Consider the following 25,499-nt stretch of genomic DNA (forward strand, 5'->3'; position numbering starts at 1 on the left):
ACAAATTGTTTCAACTCCTACCCTCAAAACGTCGCTACAGAGCACTGCACACCAACACAACTAGACACAAGAACAGTTTTTTTCCAAACGCCATCACTCTACTAAACAAATAATTCCCTCAACACTGTCAGACTTTCTACTAAATCTGCACTTCTATTCTACTAGTTTTTCTCATCATTCCTATCATCCACTTCCTCCCATGTTGACTGTATGACTGTAACTTGTTGCTTATATCCTAAGATTTTTATTAATATTGCTTCTTCATTGCTTATATGACCCCTATGACAATCATTAAGTGTTGTACCACATGATTCTTGACAAATGTATATTTTATTTTATGTACGCTGAGAGCATATGCACCAAGACAAATTCCTTGTGTGTCCAATCACACTTGGCCAATAAAATTCTATTCTATTCTATTCTATTCTATTTTAAGGGGATGAATATCCAATAAACAGTAAAAAAGAAAAATCATGGTGTAATATATTACGAATAGTATATATAAATAAATAAATAAATAGTATTTCTAAAATTGGAATCAGGCTTAGTAAGTATTAGTAAAATGCTGTGGGATCACAAAAACTTGTATGTATTGATCTTACCATGCCATCCAATCTTAAAGCAGTGCTTAAGAAAGAAAGGTAAAATAGCATTTTCTTCCATTCTGATGATACAAAGTACATGCATTATGAGCAATTTTAGAAAAAGAGGACATTCGTAGAACTTGAAGATTATTCATGAATTTAAGTTAGCACATTAATTTTGAGCCTTTACATGCCAGATGTGGTATCATGAATTTCCTACCATAATGCAAATTGGTGCCTCAAGGTTTGATTATTTAGTTGTTGCTTTCGGGAAGGAAATAATGATTGAAAGGCCCAGATTTTCAATGTTTGTATCTCTATACACATCCATATATGAAAATGTTCCAAATTTAGAAGCCATAATTTTTCCTCAGTGAAAATTTAACTGCTAATAATCTATTTAAACCCTGTGAATCACAGTATACATGCAAAGTTAAGAGCTTTTCACATTTACCTAGACAATGTATTCTATTTACTTCCACTGTATAAATTATAATAGTTATAGTTATAGTTTATTAGATTTGTATACTGCCCCTCTCCGAAGACTCCGAAGATGTTGAGAATGAACACCATGTGTATATCAGCAATATTATAAGTTGGAAAATAATTGCTTTACACTTATTCTGACCACTGATATTGTATGACCAATATCAAATTCTTTTTTAATTAACTCAATCACATTTATCATTTTTTCTGCTTTGAAACCTATAGTATACATATTGATCTAACATCCAAATTTGACCTAGTGGCTAAGGCAGCAAGTTAGAAACAAGGAAACGTCTATTCATCCTATTCCTCTTAATATGAAAGCTGTCTGAGTGACATTGGGTCAATCACTTTGTTTCAGTCCACACGATCAGACTCCAATGATAGGTGGGTCAGTCAATTCATATCCCAACCAATGTGTCAACATTTGGTTGATTTGAGGGGACGACGACATGTGGACTCACTTGCAGGAAAATGTTAAAATTTTAAAGTTAGTCAAACTTTTGTAAGTTAAACTGTGGGCAGTGATTGTTACAATAAACTGTGTAAATATTTCCTAGTGGTACAGTATGAGGTTCACTAAAAGAGGCAGAAGATATGTCCAACACTAGATTTCAGGTTAGGCTTTGAAATTAACTAGATGGAGGATAGAGGATTTAGATGTCAGCATGAATAGGAGAAATCAGGTAACTCTAGCAGAAAGCAGATAAATTAAAGCCTGCAAAGAAACTAAAAATTGGGATTTATTTTCCTCTAAAAGACAAGTGTTATTTGCCCTAAAGATCTAAGAGGATTTCAAATTGGAACAAACTATAGAATATGTATGTATGTATGTATGTATGTATGTATGTATGTATGTATGTATGTATGTATGTATGTATTGATTATTTATTTATTTATAAAACTAGTATAAATTATAGTTTGTATTAACATAAGTAGAAAGTAGTGATAAAAAAGATAATAAGACAGTAGGACAGGGATGCACGCCCCTTACAGACCTCTTACAAAAGGGGAGAGGTCAACTCTATATAATTTAAGGTTGAAGATTTTGGGGTTAGGGGAAGAAACAACAGAGACAGGTAGTGAATTCCAGGTGTTGATCACTCTGTTGCTGAAGTTGTATTTTCTGCAGTCAAGTTTGGAGCGATACATTTAATTTGTATCTATTACGTGATCTTGTGTTATTGTTGTTAAAGGTGAAGTAGACACTAACAGGAAGGACATTATGGTGTATGATTTTATGAACTACAGTTAAATCGGTTCAGAGGCGATGTAGTTGTAAATTATTTAATTGTAGTATTTGAAGTTTGGAGGAGTAAGGTAATTTGTTTCGAGAAGAGGATTGAAGGACTCTTCTTGAGAAGTATTTCTGGACTCTCTCAATTAAATTAGCATCTGATATGCAATGTGGGTTCCATACAGGTGAGCTGTATTCAAGAATTGGTCTGACAAATGTTTTGAATGCTCTGGTTAGCAGTTCAGTGTTTCTAGAGAAGAAGCTGTATAAGATTAGATTTACAACTCTTAATGCTTTTTTTGTCTTAATGTTGATGTTTATCTTAATGTTGTTACAGTGTTAATAGTTGTTTGATTGTGGTAAACAAAGAAGCCAACAGTTAACAAGAACCATTAAAACAGCTTCTACCAACACTGGCAATAGAAGGCACTAGAACATAAATTTAAAGCAAATCTCACTTCTATCTATCACTGTTTTCTAGTTTGAGACAATGAAACATCTTCAAGAAAGCAACCAAGCTCAGAGAGCACCCGGGATCCTCATTTCAACTCTGAGCTACAAATATTGTCATCTATCAGTTATTCTTCTATCTAGGATTAATCTTATTGCAGATAATTACTATTGTTTTAATGTAGATAACATAATAGAATTCCAGTAGAAGAGAATAGATGTAGCCCCATGCTTGAACTAGAGAACTCTTGGGTTTTTTTGCTCTCTGATTGTTTTCTTACAGAAATTGCATTACCCAACTAGATACATCATTAGTAGAACTGAATGTGAGATTTGTTCCCTGTTTATATATGTTACCTGACAGTTTGGGTGAGGGTATGATTTTCTTTTTGGTAGGTTCTTGATTAGGGTATTGTTTTCTACTTTATTGTTAATCACTGCTTATTTGGATCTTGACTGCTGGGGAGAATGTGTTCAACACAGTAGTAGTAGCACTTTTACTGTTCAATCATATCCAGCATATGGTATCTGTTCTGTCGGGCTCTCTGGTAGAATCCTCCCAAAAATTCACAGGTACAAATTTCAGACACACACACACGTTTGAAAATTCAAAGCAATGTTCTTGATAATGAAAATTCACTTAAACCAAGCCCTCTTTTGGTATAGCAAAGAGCACTCACCTCCAAACAAACTGGTAATTTGTACAAGTCCCTTATCAGTTCTGTGATACTTAGCTTGCAGCTGTGAGGCAATTCACAGTCCTTCTTCTTTCACAAAGTGAAACACACATTGCCCTGCTTTAGTTTCAAAGCAGGGAAAAATCAGCACACAAAAGGTCATAGTCAGTAAAGCAGTCACGAAACACAATGATCAGATAATCCTCCACAATGGCCAAACCCACAGGCTGCTATTTATAGCAGCCTCACTAATTACCACAGCCCCACCCAACCACAGGTGGCCTCTTTTTCTTTGATAATAATCTCTCAGTTGTTGTTGCCTATGCATCGCTCTCCGCATGCGTGGCTGTATCATTAACTCTTGTTCTGAATCCAAAGAGGAGCTAGATAATTGATCTCCTTCTGAGCTGTCTGCCCCACTCTCCTCCTTCCTGTCACTCATGTCTTCTTGGTCAGAGGAGCCTTCACCAGCAGATTCCACCCAGGGCAAAACAAGCCTGCAGCATGTGGATGTCTCCCCCACATCCACAGTCCTTGGGGCAGGAGCTGGGCCAGAGCTAACCACAACAGGTATCTTTATAGGAAAATGCTTTCTGTGCTACTCTGTCAAGCACAGCATCTTTCAGTGTTGGATTCTAATCTTTGTATAAGCTTTAATTGTACCAAGACAATCAAGTGTGTTCTTTGCTTGCCTATTTTTCATGTTCCACTAACCATTCCCAGCACCATTGACTTCTCCAATGAATTTGCACATGTGAAATGACCAAAGTAAATCAGATATAGTCTTGTGGGTTTGGTTTCTTGTGATGCTTCTGGTGTTAAACAAATCAGCTCATCAACATAATTGTTATTTAACTTTGGTTACATTAATACAGTAAAGTTGCTTATTCATTAGTTAATGAAATTAATTTTTCTTAGTTCTCCATGCAGCAGATGTGGCTGAAGGATATTGGATAAGAATTAGATAAGAAAGTAATGGGGTTTCTATAGAATTAACTCAAGGTCATCACAATGTCAAAAAATGTGCTATTCAAAACAAACTACATAAATAAAGAGTCCTAGATGTTTCTGAATAATAATTAAAAAAAATTGTCCTCTGCTAAGCTCATCAGCAAATGGCACAGAATTGTGCAGGAAAAAAGAACAAAATTGTCCATCATTGTAGAAGTGGAAGTCAATATTATATTACAGTATATTACATTATAAAAATCCTATAAAGCAAAATAATTGAAAGATTTCATTCTTTGACTCTTCAAAAGCTTTTATCATTTCTTTCATGAAAAACTTTTGAGGAAATTTGGTCATACAAAGTTATAACATTTTATGGTTCAGTGAGTTGTTAAAGATCTGAAATCAGAAGGTAAGAAAAAACACAGATTTTACAATGAAGAATTTTTTTAAAAAGTGCAATGTAACAAGACAGTATTATCAGACCTGGAAAGAGACAAAATGATGCATTCTTATTTTTTTTAAATATAGAAAATAACATTTCATACACAAGTTATTTAAAATATAATTATATATACAAGAGCATATTCCCAGCCTAATAATTTCAGAAAGAGTAAGTTTAACTAAGATACAGATTCATTGAAACATTGTAGAAAATCTATGAATTCTCACCAATCTCTACGGGGAAATAAAGGAAATAAAATGTGTTATGTATTTGAATAGGCTTAGCACATCTGAAAGATTGGGAGGCAGGGAAGCAGGCTATTCAAGATAATACAAAAAGTCAAAAATAATGCTCAGGCCTGGTGTTCAATCCACTTTTGTGACATTGCTGCGCTAAGTAAAAAATATTCCATGGCTGTGAGAATGTTGCACATCCTTGAAATTTATTTATTAACCTTTGCCTTAAAGAAAAATATGAGTTCCAAGAAACTGCAGTATTTCCTCTGAACATTGAATGGACAAAAGCCCACATTTGCAGTTATGCAAATGCTTTTTTGTCTTGCTAAATAACAGCTTTACTTGATCAGACCGTCTTCAGAACAGTTTCCCAAATGATCAAATAAATATATTACCATGAGGCTAATTAGTTCTTCAAATTTCTAAAAATTCTAGGAAATACTTATTTGCAATCCCTATCTATGCTAAATCTTAGTAATAAATTTACCAAGCTTTCCCCTCAACCTCATTTGAAGAGAATATATGTCTTATGAAATATCATAGTGGGTTATATGCTGGTAAATAAATTTACCTAGTGACACATTCTCAATTACTACGTTTCATTTCTTATTAAATTTACTTATTTATTTATTATTTATTTATCAGATTTGTATGCCACCCCTCTCCATAGACTCAGGGTGGCTCACAGCAATAATAAAAACAATATACAATAACAAATCTAATATTTAAAAATATCTAAAAATCCCTTATTTAAAAACAAGACATACACACAAACATACCATACATAAATTATATAGGCCTGGGGAAGATGTCTCAATTCCCCCATGCCTGATGGCAGAGGTGGGTTTTAAGGAGTTTATGAAAGGCAAGGAGGGTGGGGGCAATCCTAATCTCCGGGGGGAGCTGGTTCCAGAGGGTCGGGGCTGCCACAGAGAAGGCTCTTCCTCTGGGTCCTGCCAGACGACATTGTTTAGTCAATGGGACCTGGACAAGGCCAACTCTGTGGGACCTAACTGGTCAGTGGGATTTGTGTGGCAAAAGGCGGTCCCGGAGATATTTGTTGGCCTCATGAACTATCTATTCAAGGAAACTATGCATAATAATTTATTATTGTTGCATTGATTAATTGAAAAAATAGTGGATCATTCAAATTTTGATCAAATAAAATTGAGCAGAAGGAAAATCAAATGTTTTCAAGAGGTTTTTTTTAGTTTTTTACCATTTTCAACTCATTTTATATAAAAATATCCATCGTGTAAAATATGTATGTGCGTGTGCGTGCTCACATGTATAGGGATATTTGTATATCTCTTAATATAGGAAAATGGCAAACCATTTTGGATTTTCAATTAAGAAAACTTCATGCATACAATCAAAGACTTAAGCTTGAATTGAGAGTATCCTTACTTTTCAATATGATAGAAAAGTAATTCTATTCTCAAGCATACTAAGATCCATAAAGCACAGCATTAAGGAATTTCAAGAGATGGAGATAGAAAAAAATTCAATAGACAAGATGCTTTAAATTTATAGCAGCCTGGCTGCTATTTTGTTTAATTTCTTCCTGGTTGCTTTAGTCAGTTTTTGTTTTTTATCAGTCAAAAGATAAATTAATATAGCTGATCATCATTTTAAGTGGTCAGTGAAGTAAGTTAATTCAAAATCAATATTTTACTTAAGATTACAATGAAAAATTACATTGAATCAGTTAATAACAAGGACAAAATTGATGGCCATGTATTGAACAGATGCTGTCTGCCTGATGGGACAAGTTGAGTAGCAAGGAAATACAAAACACACACAGAGACAGGAGGTGTCCGAACAACAAAATATATTGCTTTACAAATTGGCTGAGGGCCACAATGACAGCAGAAGAATGTCTGTTTATGACCAAAATATTGGGGTTAACTGCCAAGCTGATAACGAATATTTCACCCCACCTCCCCAAGGTTTGTAAAGAATGTCTCCAAACTGGGCTGCAGCAAAGCTACTCACTCTACTGATCAAGAGCTACAGTCTTTCAAGACACGAGTATACAAAAACTGGGTTGTTCTCCAAAGATGCAAGATGTTGGTTTATAGACGAAACTCCAGGTCTGTTTCTTATTTATTTATTTATTTGTTTGTTTGTTTCTTAGATTTGTATGCCGCCCCTCTCCGTAGACTCGGGGTGGCTCACAGCAATAATAAACAATATATAACAAATCTAATAGTTTAAAAGAAACACTAAAAGCCCCATTATTAAAAGCAAACATACACATAAGCATACCATACATAACTGTATAGGCCCGGGGGAGATGTTTCAATTCCCCCATGCTTGATGCCAAAGGTGGGTTTTAAGGAGTTTACGAAAGGCGAGGAGGGTGGGGGCAGTTCCAATCTCTGGGGGGAGCTGGTTCCAGAGGGTCGGGGCCGCCACAGAGAAGGCTCTTCCCCTGGGTCCCGCTAAATAGCATTGTTTAGTTGACGGGACCCTGAGAAGGCCAACTCTGTGGGACCTAATCGGTCGCTGGGATTCTTGCGGCAGAAGGCGGTTCTCTGTTAACCACAAATGACAAGTCCTGCGAAGAACCTCCCACAAAACCTCCCCTTTTAAGCCTGCTGCTGCATTCCCTAATTATTCCCAGCTGTGATTAAGATCTTCTTCTGCATCCTGTCATCCTTTGTCCTGTCGTCCCATCATCCTTTGCACAGGGCTGTCGAGAATGGGGTCATTAATCACCCCTCCTCATCTGACCCAGATAAGGCTCTAACTGGGAGTTCCATAGGCACTGAAGGGCCTCCACTTCTACCTCTCCAGCACTTTCAGTTTCCATCTCTCCTTCCCCCTCACTGTCTGAACCTCTAAGAGCCACACAGGTCTCCAATGCGTCAATGGACCCAGCTCATCTGGTTCAAAATCTCAGAGGAGCTGGCCATGAACAAACCACAACAAGATGCTACTTACACTTTTATTTCCAAAGTTCAACAGTACTTTTAGCTAATGAGGTTTTGTGAATTTACTTTTGTTAAGCTGTTTTAAACATTCATGATCATATTCAACTAAATATCATATTTTCATCCTAAAATGCCTTATATAAAACTGTCAAATCAGCAATATTAAAATTAACTAAGTATATAAGTATCAAAATAATTAAAACTGTCCTTAATTATTTTAAAACTGACCTTCAAATTTCTAGGTTCTATCATATCTAAAGTACCTAAAATGGATACCTAATATCTACAAAAGCACAAAAATCATCAAAAAAAGGCACAACAAAGAACGTTCTTTCTCTGCCAACTCAGGAAGCTCAAACTGCTGCTGATACAGTTCTATGGAGGAATTATTGAGTCTGTCATCTGCACCTCTGTAACTGTATAGTTTGGTTCTGCAACCCAACAAGGCAGACACAGACTTCAGAAGATATAACTAGAACTGCAGAACAAACAATTACTACCAATCTACCTTCCATTGAGGATCTGTATACTGCATGAGTCAAAAAGAGAGCTGTGAAAATATTTATAGACCCCTTGCATCCTGGACATAAATTGTTTCAAAGCCTACCCTCAAAACAATACTATAGAGCACTATGCACCAAAACAATTAGACACAAGAACAGTTTTTCCCTGAATGCCATCTCTCTGCTAAAAAAATAATTCCCTCAACACTGTCAAACTATTCACTAAGTCTGAAATACTATTATTAATAATCTTCTCATATTCCTATCACCCATCACCTCCCACTTATGACTGTATGATTGTAACTTTGTTGTTTGTATCCTTACAATTTATAGTGATTGTTTCCTAGTATGATTTGATTGCTTATTTACTTACTTACTTACTTACTTACTTACTTACTTACTTACTTACTTACTTACTTACTTACTTACTTACTTACTTACTTACTTACTTTCTTACTTACTTACTTATTGGATTTCTATGCCGCCCCACTCCAAAGTTTCTTAAACTATCATTAAGTGTTGTACCTTATGATTCTTGATGAATGTTTCTATTCTTTTTATGTAACTTAGATTATATGCACCAAAGACAAATTCCTTGTATGTCCAATCACACTTGGCCAATAAAATAATTCTATTCTATACTATTTAAAAGAATGCTAGGGGAAAACAATAAAAATACTTTTGCTAGAACATAAAAGCCTACACAATTCAAATTTTGAAACACAAAAGTGGCATTTGCCCAGTTTTGCCTGGTGCACGACATTTAGTCATGGGCCTTCCTATGTATGCACCTGCTCGCTGCCCACTCCATGGGTTACATTGGCTGCCAATTGATTTCTGGATGCAAATCAAAGTGTTAGTATGACCTATAAAGACCTACATGGCATCAGACCAGATTACTTGTGGGACCGCCTCCTGTTGCATGAGTGCCAGAGACTGGTTAGGTCCCACAGAGATGGCCTTCTCCATATCCCATCAACTAAACAATGTCACTTGGCAGGACCTAGGGGAAGAGCCTTCTCTGTGGGGGCTTCAGCCTTCTGAAATCAGCTCAAAGATTTGCACTGCCCTCGCCTTCTGCAAGAGTCTGAAGAATCGTCTATGCCTCAAAGCTTGGGGATATTAGATTCCAGCCCCCTGGCAATGTTTGTTGTTTGAATGGGAATGATTGACTTATGTGGGTTTTTTTTAGATTAGCTAGTCTAAATTAATTAGATTTAGGATATTTGTATTGTTTTCTTTTATATGTTGTAAGCCACCCTGAGTCCTCGGAGAGGGGTGACATATAAATCCCATAAACAAACAAAGAAGAGAGAAAAATATCCATCCTCAGTACATAACCTAAATGAAGAATGATTGCATAACATAGAGAAAAAATAGAAAAAGATAAAAATATATAATGAATTTGCTTCATTTTTTTAAAAATAAAACAGCTTGTGTTTCTGAACCCAGAATGATGGCATATAATATATTTTTCTAAATATAAGTGTATTGTACAAATCACTGCAGGATATAAAATTGTAGTAAATGACTATTTGGATTTTTCATTTTTTTTTAAAAAAAACCCACAATTAATTGCCAGTAAGCTAATTTCATATTTAAATATTCAGAATTATGTGCAAGTTCAGAATTTTCTATTAAAATATCTATAGAAATCACTCTCTAAATATAAAAATGAAAACAATACCTGGCCGGTGACTTCATCCCCGGCCCATTTTGCGGCAGGGCCAGGGAGACACGGCCCTCAGCACAGCCTCCATCTTGTTCTCAGCCGAGATCTCATGAGATTTCATGAGATCTCGGCCAGCTCCTGGGAGGCTTCGGCCTTCCCAGTGTCATCATCCAGGGGCGGAGCCTGCAGCCCTATAAAAGGGCTGGTCAGGCTCCAGGGCCTCCTTTTCACCCTGGATGACGATGAAGCGAACACCCACCCGCCCTCCCTATCTTTCAGTGTGCCAAGGGGTTCGCCCTTAGGGGGGCCGAATAGGAATTTTTGGTGGTTGCGGTATTTTCTGCGACCGTTTTTTCGCCTATTCCACACTGCGGTGATGGATAGGCGGTTAGGGGGTGCTTCGCCCACCGTTTAGGCTAATTGGCTTACCTTTGGTCATTTGGGTAGGCAGGTTAGGGGCGGAAAACTGGGTGGTGTTTAGCAACTGCATGTTCTCCGTTGGGCATCTTTGGGGAGACAGGTTCTCTCCAAAGGCTCATGGTGGAAGCGACCTGAGCAATTGGGGGGAACCTGTCTTTGGGTCCCGCCCATTTCTTTCCCCTTGTATGGGATAGACGGCGAGACCTCCCACATGCAGGTGCATGGCAGTGAGTCAGGTGAGGGCATGGCCCCGCACCTGGATCAGCATGGAGCTACGCCCATAAGTTGCCCCGGAAGGTTTTCTGACGTCATTTTCCACCTCGGAAGTAATTGTTTGACCCTGCGGGTCCTTGTTTAGGGTTATAGTTAATTTATGCTAATTTATTTAAATAAATTATGCAAATTTAATTAATAAAATGACCCATTTTAAATCCAGCTCTTGTGTCCGTGTCGTTACTCCGCTTCTGCTGCAATACATTTTACTATATCTATTTCTCTTCAATGTATCTTTGAATCGTTTATTCGGTGTTCAGTGTCTTATTTACTTCAATTCATTGCAAAAATTTGCATACTGTGTCTTTATTTTAGCTTCATCCCTTTGTTTTAAAAAAGCAATTTTGTATATTATGTCCTTATATTGTACACTTGGGGGAAATTTCTCGTTGTGTGAAGTTGTTTCTTTTCTATTATTCATATTATTTATAAGTTGACATTTTCTGAATTCAACAGCAAGAAGAATCTCATAGCCTTTCATACACCTCCCCATTTACTCAATGCACATTAGTGGACAAGCAAATTTGCTTAATTGTGTTTTTAATCAGTGTGAAACTGTGCTAGGTTGTTAGACATGGAAGACTGCTTAATACCAATTTTGTACCCAACTGGGGTCTCTAAAGACCTGGTTGCCAGGAAACACAGAACCAAAGGTACCTCAGCAAACACTACCAGTATAAGATCATATTTTGGAGTACTTTCCAGATCCTTAACTACTCAGAGGAGTAAGTGATTATCTGCTTATCTATTTCCAGCTATAGAGCAGTTGCTGAGTATCCTTTCATCACACCTGGTTTTTTTTTTCAGCCACATCAAGCTTTTCTATTGCTCTATTGAGCATGTTTAGAAATAATTCTTTCCTTATTGTCATGCCTTAATTTATGCAGTTCATCCAATTAATATGCACAGTATTAAAATTCTTCCAAGTAAAACTCTTGTTCTAATTTTGAACTTTAGTTGGGTCTTTTTGAAGAGACAAACGAATGAACTTAAATGAATTCTTCCCCATAACCAAATGCTATTTCTTGCAGACATTTGAATACTGTATATTTAACCATCCACATTTTTTTCTGACAGCTTCAGTACATTTCCAGATGGTGTGTAATCACCATCCCTTTAAAATCTGTTTTTATAATGGTGATAATTAAGAATTATTTTCTAGGACTGAATAGAAGATATATGCAAATTGCTAATTGGTCAAGAAAGTAGCTGGCAACAAAGGTGTTAGCCTCAAATCTATTTTGGTACTTCAAGAAAATAACATTATGGTGGATGTAACTGAACCAGAATCCCATTAATTAGCCACTTGAAGGGCCAAAACCTGCTGCTTTAGATACAGTGTTGTTATGAGAAACACAATTAAATCAGGCAACTCTTAAAATTCACAATTTATAAACATTATTTTTATGGTAATTTTATCAGTCAGGAAAACTGCATTGCATAAAATACATTTCCTGCTCAACAAAGTTATATAGTCTTTGCTTTGGGAAAGAAAGACAGTAATATATGTTCTCAAATTAACATGAACAATGATTGAAGTTCTAGTATTTCTGCCAGATTTCCAAACTGCTGATGCCAAATTCTGATTTATTCTGAAAGACTCAGAGCTATAAATGACAGAACTGTCAACACACATTATATTTAATTGTGTAACATCATTCCCATCTATTTAACCAATTAATGTGGTTCACTTGGTATGCAAATTAGTAAAATTTTGAAAAATCCAAAGCATAGTCATTATCATCCTCATTAAAGTATGAGTTACAGAGACTTCTTTTATAGCATTCAATGGGAACTGAAAACAACCAGCTAGATGTCTTGTTCAGCTTTGCAAGGATGAGAAATATTAAGAGGTCAGTGTTGTAAAATTCAAGATACTGTAATAGGTTTTGATATGGAAATCCAAGTTCAAATGTCTGCTTTGCTTAGCTGAAATATCTCAATGTAACATTGGAAAGGTGTTGCAAGATTAAAATATTCCAAGGGGAAGTATTAGAATACAAATTCAATAATGGAAGAATAAAGACTTTTTATATAGAACTAATTTGTTCACAATAAAGCAGAGAGATATGACAGACATTCTAATAGTGTGGTATGCTCTCATTGTGTACTATACTATAAAGTGCAAAGCTATATCCCAGAGTATGCTTTTTGATTAATATAAGCTAAGTATTTTAAAGGTTCTTACATACAGTTTAAGCAGTATAAAATATGATAAAACTAAATATAAATTCAGGTTTACTTACTCCTGTTATAATAATTACACAATAGTGATATAAAGTATTAGTAGTAGTTGGATTCATTAATAAAGTATTGTTGAAAACTACAGTAACATGTGCATTCTCATCCAATACAAAATTGGGTTAATTCATCATAAGGTGGTATTTTATTTGTATAAGATTAAACAGTCATCTGTAGTGATGGGCGAACCCAACGGTGTTTGGGTTCAGCAAGTTCGGATGAACTTTACACAAAATTCGGCCGAACCTGAACTGAACCCGAACGGGGAATCCCAGCAAGAGATTCTGGGCGCGGAGCTTTGACGTCACGTATACCGCCAAGTTGCTAAGGATGCCAAGGTGATCACTTCCTGGATTCCATGGAATCCAGGAAGTGATCACCTTGACGTCCTTAGCAACCTGCCGGTGACGTCAAAGCTCCAAACACCAAACACGACCCCGAACTTTGCCCGAAGTTTCAAAATTTTTGGGTTCGTGTTCGGCATACCATGCATACAATGGTGCGTGCATAAGCGCACCATTGTGCCTACCATCCCTGTCTTATTGTTTACTTTTTATCATTACTTATCTAATGTTTTATATGTACAAATTATCACCTTATAATTGTTTGACAAATAAATAAATAAATAAAATAAATACTGAACACCGCAAAATTCGGTACAGATGCAAATTGTGTGAGTTCGGTTGGCCCATCACTAGTCATCTGTAGTAGATCCCAAGGTGTTTATAGAGATATTTTTAATTCAAATTCTTAGTATTATTTCTATAGTGCAATATCCTCTCCAGTATTCAGACATTGTTATGTGGTTCCTTTTCTTATTCTGTTTTTCCATACAGCTTCAGAAGTTCCATGTTTGATAATCATGGCCTGAATTGTTCAGTATTATTGACTGGGAGGACTTAATATAATGGTAAATCATAATAGTTATAGTGAGTCTCCTGGAAATTTCCTCTTTTGATGTTCATTTCTCCCTTTCAGAAATACCTGCAGCTGCTGGCCCTGAGTTCTGTAGCCTATTTGTTACCAGATGTCCAGGAGATCCCAGGCCAGTATTTAGTCAGAAATGAGAAATCACAACTGCCAGGTTTTAGTTTCTATTCGCCTTCATGAAAATTAAGTCATAATGACATAGGCTGGCATAATGTATTGACATAGCATACATGTGTATCCAAGTAGTGCAATTGGTAGGTGGAAATTTTTATTAATGTTCATATTTTTAAGAGCTGATCAAGTTTTTCTTACCCATTTTCAGATTTTCAGATCTTAAGGCTTTGTGAGCTTCATCAATTCTTTTTATTCTATCTACTATTATAATTACATGTGTATGGCAAATAATAATAATAATAATGATGATGATGATGATGATGATGATGATGATAATGATGAAATAATTGAAATGATTGAAAAAAAAGTGAAGAAAGTAAAGAACTGCCATCCCCTGGCATTGATCAGGTGCATGGTTTTTGGCTGAAATACCTGACCAGCCTGCATGCAAAAATGGCCAAATTGTTCAACAAAATGCTGCAGACAGGAAATATCAGTGAATGGCGTACAACTGGCAGAACATATTTAATACAGAAAGACACAGCGAAAGGAGCCGTACCAGGAAACTACAGGCCAATAACATGTTTGCCAACCATGCTCAAACTGCTGACAGGTACATAGCTGACGGAATTCAGGACTACCTAGAAGAAAATGACATCATGCCAGTGGAGCAAAAGGGCAATAAAAGACAAAGCAGAGGTACGAAAGACCAGCTCCTAATTGATAAAATGATTTCGGAGAATGGTAAGAACAGGAAAACAAACCTATACATGACCTGTATTGACTACAAGAAAACCTTTGACTCATTGCCACACAGCTGGATCATAAAATGCCTGGAAATCATTGGAGTCAATGAAAACATCTGGAAATTCATAGAAAAGGCAATGAAATATTGGAAGACTGAGCTTTTTGTTGGAAATGAAAGCTATGGACTGATCAACATCAGAAGGGGCATCTTCCAGGAGGACTCCTTGTCCCCAATGCTATTCATCATCGCTATAATCCTGCTGTCACTCATCCTACAGAAAACAAACCTAGGCTACCAAAAATTTCACACCTGCTTTATATGGATGACCTGAAGTTGTACGGAAAATCAGAAACTGAGATACAGTCATTAACCAACACTGTGCGAATCTTCAGCAATGACATCAGTATGGAGTTTGGCCTGGATAAATGTGCCACAGTTGCACTGAAAAAGGGGAAAATTGCTGAAAGTGAGGACATTGAAATGTCAAATGGTCAAACCATCAAGTGCCACCAGCCAGAAGCCTACAGATACTTGGGCATCTTGCAACTGGATAATATCAAGCATGGTCATGTGAAAACAGTGATCAGCAAAGATACACAACTGACATAGTGAACTGGACTCAAGCAGAGCTGGACAACTTAGACAGGAAAACCAGAAAATTAATGGCAATCCATCATGCACTACACCCCTGCAGTGATGTTGACAGGCTATATTTACCAATAGGTGGCAGAGGACTTTTGCAAGTGAAGCAGACAGTTGAAGAAGAGAAGCGTGCATTAGCTGACTATGTGAAGGAGAGCAAAGAGTCAGCGTTGATGGAGGTCAACAAGAGGAAACTTCTCAAGGTGAAGCAAACTAAGGAACAGTACAGAAAATCTGTAACTCAAAGTCGTATGGACAGTTGGCAGAACAAAGCATTGCATGGCCAGTTCTTGGAGAAGATTGAAGACAAAATGGATAAAGAAAAGACCTGGTCATGGCTTACAAGTGGAACACTCAAAAAGGAGGCAGAAGGACTAATACTGGCGGCACAAGAACAGGTCATTAGAATAAATGCTGTCAAAGCCAGAATTGAAAAATCAACAGATGATCCAAAGTGCAGACTCTGTAAAGAAACAGATGAAACAATCTATTGCATACTCAGCTGCTCCAAAAAGATTGCACAGACTGACTACAAGCATAGACATGATGCTGCGGCACAGATGATCCACTGGAACTTGTGTCGGAACTACCATTCCTGGTAGGATCATAAGCCCGAAAAAGTGGTCGAAAATGAGCAAGCAAAACTACTGTGGGACTTCCGACTTCAGACTGACTGAATTCTGAAGCATAACACACCAGACATCCTGATTGTGGGGAAAAAAAGAAAGTATGGATCATCGACATCGCAATCGTAGGGGACAGCAGAATTGAGGAGAAGCAGCTAGAGAAATTAGTGAAATACGAGGATCTAAAAATCGAGCTGCAACAACTCTGGCATAAGCCAGTGAAAGTGGTCCCAGTGGTACTTGGCACGCTGGGCACAGTGCCAAAGGATCTCAGAGGACATTTGAAAACCAGCGGAATTGACAAAATCTCCATCTGTCAATTGGAAAAGGCTGCTTTACTGGGATCAGCAAACATAATTCACCGGTACATCATGCAGTCCTAGGTGCTTGGGAAGCACTCAACTGGTGATGAAATATGAAATCCAGAATAGTGATCTCTTTTGCTGTGTTGTATAGATATAATAATAATAATAATAATAATAATAATAATAATAATAATAATAATAATAATAATTTATTAGACTTGTATCCCACCCCTCTCCGAAGACTCAAAGCGGCTACATTTAAGTACATTTAATGTCCATATTTCTGTGTTCAAATAATGATATTGAATGTGAACATTTGCCTTGAAGGTTATTCATTTTTAGAAAATAATTAATAATATTAAAATGTTTTTCTTCTCATGATAAAAAGTTCACTTAGGTAAATAAAGCCAATCAAGTTACTTGTTTGATTGCTTAGTAATGAGTCTTTACAGTCTTTGTACATTGGTTATTTTTTTGAAGGCAAATATTAGTAACTTTTAAACTTTGAAATGAAGCATTGAGACTTTCTTTATTAATAGATTGATGATAAAGTATTTTAAAGGACACTCTGTACTTAATATAGTTATTGACCTATAAATACTTATGATCTTACAATATATTCATTTAACATAGCTCATTTTTCTACATACAATTAGTAATCTCAGAATATTTAAAAAGTGTTGGCTGCTGACTTCATAACATTGGAAGTAAAAAAATAAAGCTCTAGACAACACATATAGAATAGGAACACATGTAATTATATGATAAGGTGTTGTACCCTATTGTTCCATATATCTATAAGTTATGGAACTGCGAAAGATTGTCTTAAATTCACTGTTAGAAGAATGAACTCCTGCATTTTCGGCTTCCTCCCTCTATTCCTTTATTCCAAACAGTGGGTGTGACTTTCTTTTCTTTTCTTTTCTTTCCCTTTCTTTCTTTCTTTCTTTCTCTCTTTCTTTCTTTCTTTCTTTCTTTCTTTCTTTCTTTCTTTTGGCTAACATTTTACAATTTCACTGATGAATAGTGACATCTCTATTTATACCCGAAGTATAAAGGGTAGTCAGTGAAAATGGACTCAAATAAAAGATCCATCAATGAAAATCCCATGCCATAGGAGATCCATGATAATTTAGACAACCTGTATTTGCTTTCCCCAGTAACATTAAAGGAGTAAGGAGATAGGCAAATCTGAGGTGTGTGAAAAGAACACTAAATAATAATGTCATAAAGTGAACAAAGGAACTGAGATCTGGAAAGAAATTTCATAATTCAACTTCATTTCTGTCCTATTATAAACGGGAATGAACCGTTTTGAAATATTTTAAAACTAGGACTGAATTAAATACCCATACAACCTGATTTTCATATACTTATGTACACAGGACATAGTATCTTGGAATATCAAACTTCAGACTGAATGTAAATAGACAAGCATGTAAATTTGTGCTACTAAGTATGTTATAGGACTTTGATGGCAAACCCATGGCATATGTGCCAAAAGTGGCACGCAGAGCCATATCCAAGGGAACCCAAGGTGTTGCCTACGTTAGCTGCAGAGCAGGCTGATTTTCAGCTTTCAGGAGGGTGGGGGAAGGTCGTTTCTCCCTCCTCATGCTTCAGGAAAGCCTCCAGAGCCTATAGTTGGTGAAAAATGGACCCAATGGGCCTACCAGAAATTCAGAAAAACAAACCCAATGTGTATACCAGAGGTTCAGGAGGCTTTCCTGAAGCCTGGGGAGGGCAAAAAATGGTACAACTTGCCTACCCTAAGTCCGGAAACTTCAGTGAGGTCTGCATGCATGGGGGGGGCAGTATGGAGGGATTGCACATGCAGGCACGCGGGGAGGACATTGCATTATGGATGTGGCATGCACATGTGCACTATCGTGCACACCCTTTTGGCACCCAAGCAAAAAAAGGTTCACCATCACTGCTATAGGGCTATCAACTTTGCATGGGTACTTATGTACGTAAGCTTATGCACATGAACTAATAGGCTTCATGTAGGTACTTCTATATTTCTTGTTCTCAGTTAGTAGAATCACGTTCATAGCTTTCTTTACAGAATTTTCTCTGTTCTTCTCCTTATAAAACAGACAGAACAGTTGTGAGCTATTAACCTTGAAAAGGAGCTTCACTGACTGCTTCCATGTATCTTCTCAGATCATTCTGTGACAGATTGTAGAAGCACTTAACACACTGTGCTGAATGCTTATAAATGGAACACTGATTCTGGATAACATGCTGGTAAACGTTCACTGAATTAAAGGTCCTGTAATCTGACTCTCTGACACGAGTGTAAAATGTATAGTTTGGCTTAGCTGTAAGCAGTTGTCTGTGCAAAGTAGGCAAATATTTGAGAACAGATGTTACAGCTAATGAAATAATCATAGTATTTGCATTACAATTCTAGGAATGCAAGAAGTTACATTAAATAATTTGCCCACTTAACCCAAAATTATCTCATCTAATGGCAAAAGTTCTCCCATGATGTTTTTGTGTTTCCATTTACTTTTTTAAAAAATTGTTAATTCCTTTAACAGATTATTAGAGCAGAACTGTAATAAACAAAGTTACTATAATATCATCCTATCATTTATTAGCTGAATATTTCTTTTCTAATTTGTACTTAAATTAGGAATATAGTAGAAGAAATCCTATCTCTGGATAAATTCAGAAACAAACAAGAATGATAGCCAAGGAAATAGATGATGGGAAGGTTTGGGGGGGGTGTTTTGCAAGGAAATGGCTCAACAAAGGTAAGCAAATATCTTGAAGCAATGATATATATAACTGATTTGTTATTTATAATGAATTCTGAGCAAGGTTGCATATCGCCCAAAGACAAGAAAATAAAATGAAATCTGAAGATATTGAGATCTGATGGCTAAATCTGATTGGGTAGTCACATACATATAGAGTAAGATTTAAAAGAGAAGAGAAGGAGAAGGAAGAGAGAAAGACTAATAAGCTGACATGCATTAGAATCTGTGAATGACAGAAAAAGAAAACTAAGAAATAAGGAAATGATGCATGCTACTTCAGTTCACTGGGAAACACATATGTTATGAGGGAAAAATATACAATTACCTCTTCCCAACATGTGAATCTGAACTCTAAGGCAACAAGACAATTTTACTTATCAGTATATCAAAATTTTCAGAACAATTTGCAAAGTTTTTTTCCTCTCTGAAGAGCTAAGAGAAATCTGAAGACTGCTGGTCATTGAAAGGATGCTTTTCTACTAAAAAATTAAAACTTTCACATATTCCTTGGCCAACATAATAATAATAATAATAATAATAATAATAATAATAATAATAATAATAATAATAATAATAATAATAATTATTATTATTATTATTATTATTATTATTATTATTATTATTTATTTATTAGATTTGTATGCTGCCCCTCTCCAGACACTCGGAGCGGCTCACAACAACAGAACACAGTACAAATCCAATAGTTAAAAACAATTTAAAACCCTTAATATAAAACAGTCATACATCCCAAATAAACCATGCATAAAACAGAGCGGCCCGGGGTCCCAGCCCGGGATCTCCAGGGGTAGCTAGTTCCAAAGGGTCGAGGCCGCCACAGAGAAGGCTCTTCCCCTGGGTCCCACCAGATGACATTGTTTAGTCGACGGGACCCAGAGAAGGCCAACTCTGTGGGACTTAACTGGTCGCTGGGATTTGTGCTGCAGAAGGCGGTCCCAGAGATATTCTGGTCTGATGCCAATGTATCAAACAAAATGTTATCTAAATTACGTTTTCCTTTTAAAAACATTTCAAAAACTAGTTCTATTTTTTAAGTTTTATAATAATTTGTTGTAGTTTTTTTCCTACATGGAGTTTAAAGAACTATTTTATGCCATTTCTGTACATTTTCAAAAGTATATTAATACTGTCATTTATTGTATTTATTTCTCTTACTTATTTTCAGTTACACCTGTCTTTTTTCCTCTCCTCCTTTATGTCTGTTCCTTAACAGAAATATTAGTACTAGGCAATTATCAATGGTTGGTATTTCTGGAACTTTGGTATGCTGACTCTGTGCTTAAGAATACCAAAGATTGACACCAAGGTATGTATTCAATTTACATGTAAAATAAAACTTTTGGGGGCTGGAGGAAGTATCAGCAGACTTTAAACAGTTATTAATTCTGTTGAGTTTCATTGAAAACTCATCAACTGGTACGTCTTCAAACTATAATGTATAAATAGTTTATTTGATCATTTCAGAGTATACCGTATATAGTATTTTGGACTTTTAAGGCTAAACTGGTCAGTGAATAAAGGTACATTGAAAAAAGAATGTCATGATCAGTGCGTGCAGTTAAAGCTTTAATTCTCTTTTCCACTTCTTCATCTAAACTAATTAATCTTATTTTCAATGAATATATTAGATCTCAAACACTTTTCCCTCATTACCCAAACAATTATTATATAGCAAAATATTCAATTTATGTCTGAAACAAAATTTGCCAGCACTAATGTAATTGCTAATTAAATTAATCCTGAAAAGATAAAAGTCATGCTATGCATGTTATTTAAAATCAAGAATAGTTAGTTGGAGTGCTTGCTAATTTATGGACAATATTGTGTAATCTACTCATTTACAGAATGAATATATCAGAAGAGAGCCTAATGCATTCAAGTAGGATCTACTAACTTAAATATACACATTTATACACACTTATCTAAAAGACGTCTTGTATTTTATATTAAAAAGGCAAAATAAATGTATTCATAAATACATTGTTGACTCAATGTATGGATTGATTGTGAAAATGGAGACTTTCATACATCAGCAATTTTAAATGTAAGCCTTTTATTCCTAGAGAATTTCCCCCAAAATGCACAATTTTGATGATGGTATTAAATCAACATATGTAAAATTGAAAACTAGATTTACATAAAGTAGGTGGAGAGCCCCAGTTTTTAGTCCTGATTTTTCAAAACATGAGGCAGCAGGAAATGGAGAAAAACACCATATTACTTGTGATTCTGAACAATTTATAAGAACCAAAGTGTTGTGGTTAGTTCTGGCCCAGCTCCTGCCCCAAGGACTGTGGATGTGGGGGAGACATCCACATGCTGCAGGCCTGTTTTGCCCCCTGTGGAATCTGATGATGAAGGCTCCTCTGACCAAGAAGACATGAGTGACAGGGAGGAGGAGAGTGTGGCAGACAGCTCAGAAGGAGATCAATTATCTAGCTCCTCCTTGGATTCCGAACAAGAGTTAATGATACAGCCATGCATGCGGAGAGTGATGCTTAGGCAACAACAACTGAGAGATTATTATCAAAGAAAATGAGGCCACCTGTGTTTGGGTGGGGCTGTGGTAATTAGTGAGGCTGCTATTTGTGGGTTTGGCCATTGTGGAGGATTATCTGATCGTTGCGTTTCGTGCCTGCTTTGCTGACTTTGACCTTTTGTGTGCTGATTTTTCCCCGCTTTGAAACTAAACCAGAGCAAAGTGTGTTTCACTTTGTGAAAGAAGAAGGACTGTGAATTACCTCACAGCTGCAAGTTAAGTATCACAGAACTGATAAGGGACTTGTACAAATTACGTTTGTTTGGAGACGAGTGCTCTTTGCTATACAAAAAGAGGGCTTAGTTTAAGTGAATTTTCATTATAAAGAACATTGCTTTGAATTTTCAAACGTGTGTGTGTGTGAAATTTGTACCTGTTAATTTTCGGGAGGAGTTTACCAGAGAGCCCGACAGAATACAAAGTAGACAATATTGTGCTGGATGTCCTAATAATGCAGCCTGTGAAAAACAGATTTCTGTTTCTCTGTGCTGTTTTGACAAGTAAGTCTGTATTAGTTAAATGTTTTTCTATTTGTTTCAAAAGTTCAGGCTTATCACATCTGTCATCTCTTCTGTAATTACTTTAGAAGATTTTTTCCCAGAGCAAACTTTAACTTCTGATTTAGATATTATATGATAATAGTATGACAGTGTGGAAAAGAGCCAACAATGATACAAAATTTTCCTCTGAGTTGTAAATTTGTAAAATGGTCTGTAGGAGCTCACATTTTCAGTGCAGTGTGTTCTGGGCATCTTTTATCTTAATGCAACCTGAGGCTTGCAAACTATCCAGATGTTGATTTCATGATTACAAAGAAACAATTAGTATTGGAATCTAAAGTTGTATTCCCTGACATGAAGAAATAAAACTTTGTGGGACCAAACGTGACTAAAGACTGCATAGACTCAGCAACAAAGCTTCAAGTCAAAAAGCTTATGCAATTAAAGGTGACTATGTTTTACATACTATTAATCTTGAGTGTGTGCACGGGCATGTATATATTGTTCATGTGAGGTCCATTATAAATAACTATTTTATATATTAGTTTGTGTTTATGTGTGTGTGTATAAGTGAGACCCCAAATTTCAATATTTTGTGATTTCTTTTCCCTTAAAGCTAATGTATAGTTTGACCATTATATATTAATATGACAGAAATGTAGTTGCAGCATAGATATATTGTAAATGGAATGTACTCAACTAAAGCAACCTGCTTGTTTAAAAAAGAGTAAGATAATTAACACAGGGATTCTACATGTATTTTTATTGGGAGTAGATCTCAGTGAACAAATATGCATAAGACTGAACTATTAATGTGGTTATCACTCTTGGCTGAATGAATTATGTATTTAGAACAAAAATCTCAGAACTTCTTTGCCCCTAAAATTGTTCTCATTGCACAAGTGCTATTGCTGTACTTATACGCTGCTTCCATCATATACAGTATATTTTCCTGGTTTAGTAAGGAAGATTTGGAAATACTGCATCATATACAGATCCTGTAGATAGTCAACTGTTTCTCATACAACACATTAAAATGTGTGAATTGTTTGATTTTGCCTTCACATGATGTGTGAACCTAGCCACTGTGGTTTGTAGTTTCTAATTTATAGCTTGCTGTGATACCAAGCTAGCTAAGGGTTGCTCAACAGTGTAAAACAATGTGTAAAAATTCAGTTTCAATTTGTATTTATTTGTCTCTGTTTATTCACTAAAGTAGCTTAGTGTCTGTAGCAATGCAATTTCTGAAATCATGACTATTGTAGATAGTTGTATTAGAATAGAATAGAATGGAATGGAATGGAATGGAATAGAATAGAATAGAATAGAATAGAATAGAATAGAATAGAATTTTATTGGCAAAGAGTGATTTGTCTTGGTGCATATGCTGTCAATGTACATCAAAGAAAAGATATGCTTTTAAGGTACAAATAAGCAATCAAATCATATTAAGAACCAGTCAATATAAATTCTAAGGATACAAGCAACAAAGTTACAATCATACAATCATTTGTGGGAGGAGATGGGTGATGGGAACAATGTGAAGATTAATACTAGTACAGACTTAATAAATAGTTTGATCGTATTTAGGGAATTATTTGTTTATCAGAGTGATGGCATTAGGGGAAAAACTGTTCTTGTGAATGTCCATTTTTGATCTTGCAATATGGTCAAACCTAGAAATTTGAAGGTCTAGTATTATAAGAGGTGGAATTATGGGTGGGATTCTCCTAATGTCTCCTAATGTCTACCACCATTTTTACAGTTTTAAGTGTATTCAGTTCAAGATTGTTCCAGTCACACTACAAGATTAGTTGTTCAATCTCCCATCTATATGCAATTCATCATTTTTTGAATGAGTCAGATCACTGTTACATCATCTGCATACTTCAGTAGTTTAACAGATGGATCATTAGAGATGAAATCATTGGTACTGTGGTATTGAGAGAAGTTGAGAGAGCACACAGCCTTGGGGGGGGACTTGTGCTAATTATACAGGTATCTGGTGTGATTCTGCTTAGATTCATCTACTGCTTCCTGTTTGTTAGGAAGCTTATGATCCATTTACAAGTGTGTTTGGGTACTGCTAGCTGGTTCAGCTTAGTTAGAAGAGTTTCTGGAATAATGGTACTGAATGCTGAGTCTACAAAGTCTACAAAGAGGAGCCTTGCATAGCCTTTGGAGGTTCAAGATATAGTAGGATGTAGTACAAAGCCATATTAACAGCATCATCTATTGATCTGTTTCCTTGGTATGCAAATTGCAGGGGGTCTAACTGTGAATCCATGATGGTTTTCAAGTGGGACAGCATTAGTATTTCAAAGATTTACATAACTACAGATGTTAGAGCATGGTCTGTAATCATTCAGTTCCTTTATGGTGGACTTCTTTGGCATTGGGATGACAGTAAAGTGCTTGAAGCAAAAAGGAACATAGCATATCTCAAGCTATTTATTGAAGATTCAGGTGAAGATGGGGGCCAATTGGTCAGCACAGAAGGAGTTATCTTATCTGGGCCTAGAGCTTTTCCTGGCTTTTGTCTGTGAAATAGGTCTTGTACTTCCTTTCCTGTAATCATTAATTGTTGTGAACCCACTGGTATGGGGTCACAGGTAGGAAGCTTGGCTGTTGTTGGTATGTCTGAGATAGGGATTGTGGGTATATGTGACTGTAGTTTCCTTTCAAACCTGCCATTTGAACAAAAACAAAACTAGATTTGTTTGTCTGTACATTAAAGTCAGTTGAAAAATTTTATTCATTGTTAGTCTTGAATGAAGGGCATATCTAGCTAAACATTCAGAATTACAGATGCCATCATCAAATTAATTTTCATAAATATTGATAAAGTCTGTTTATCCTGAGAAGTTATTTTTGGAGAAAATGAAAACTTATATTCTAATAAAAAGTAAGCCAGGAGTAATTTCATTTTTTATTCTAAATATAAAACACAGTAAGAATACTTAAATTTATTACATTTTTCTTAAAAATACTTTTTACATTATTGTGAAATTGAAAAAAAAATATTTCCCAACCTTCAGAGCCACTTCAAAAGAATGCCATAGTTGATGTATCAAAAGCCACTGAGATATCAACAAATACAAGAATGGATACACCACAGTCATCTTAGCTAAGCTACATGCCTTCAACAAGTGTGACTAAGTCTATATTCAATTGAACTCCAATTTAAATCCAACTGAAATG

The sequence above is a fragment of the Erythrolamprus reginae genome, chromosome 4 (assembly GCF_031021105.1).
Source record: "Erythrolamprus reginae isolate rEryReg1 chromosome 4, rEryReg1.hap1, whole genome shotgun sequence".
Taxonomy (NCBI): Eukaryota; Metazoa; Chordata; class Lepidosauria; order Squamata; family Dipsadidae; genus Erythrolamprus; species Erythrolamprus reginae.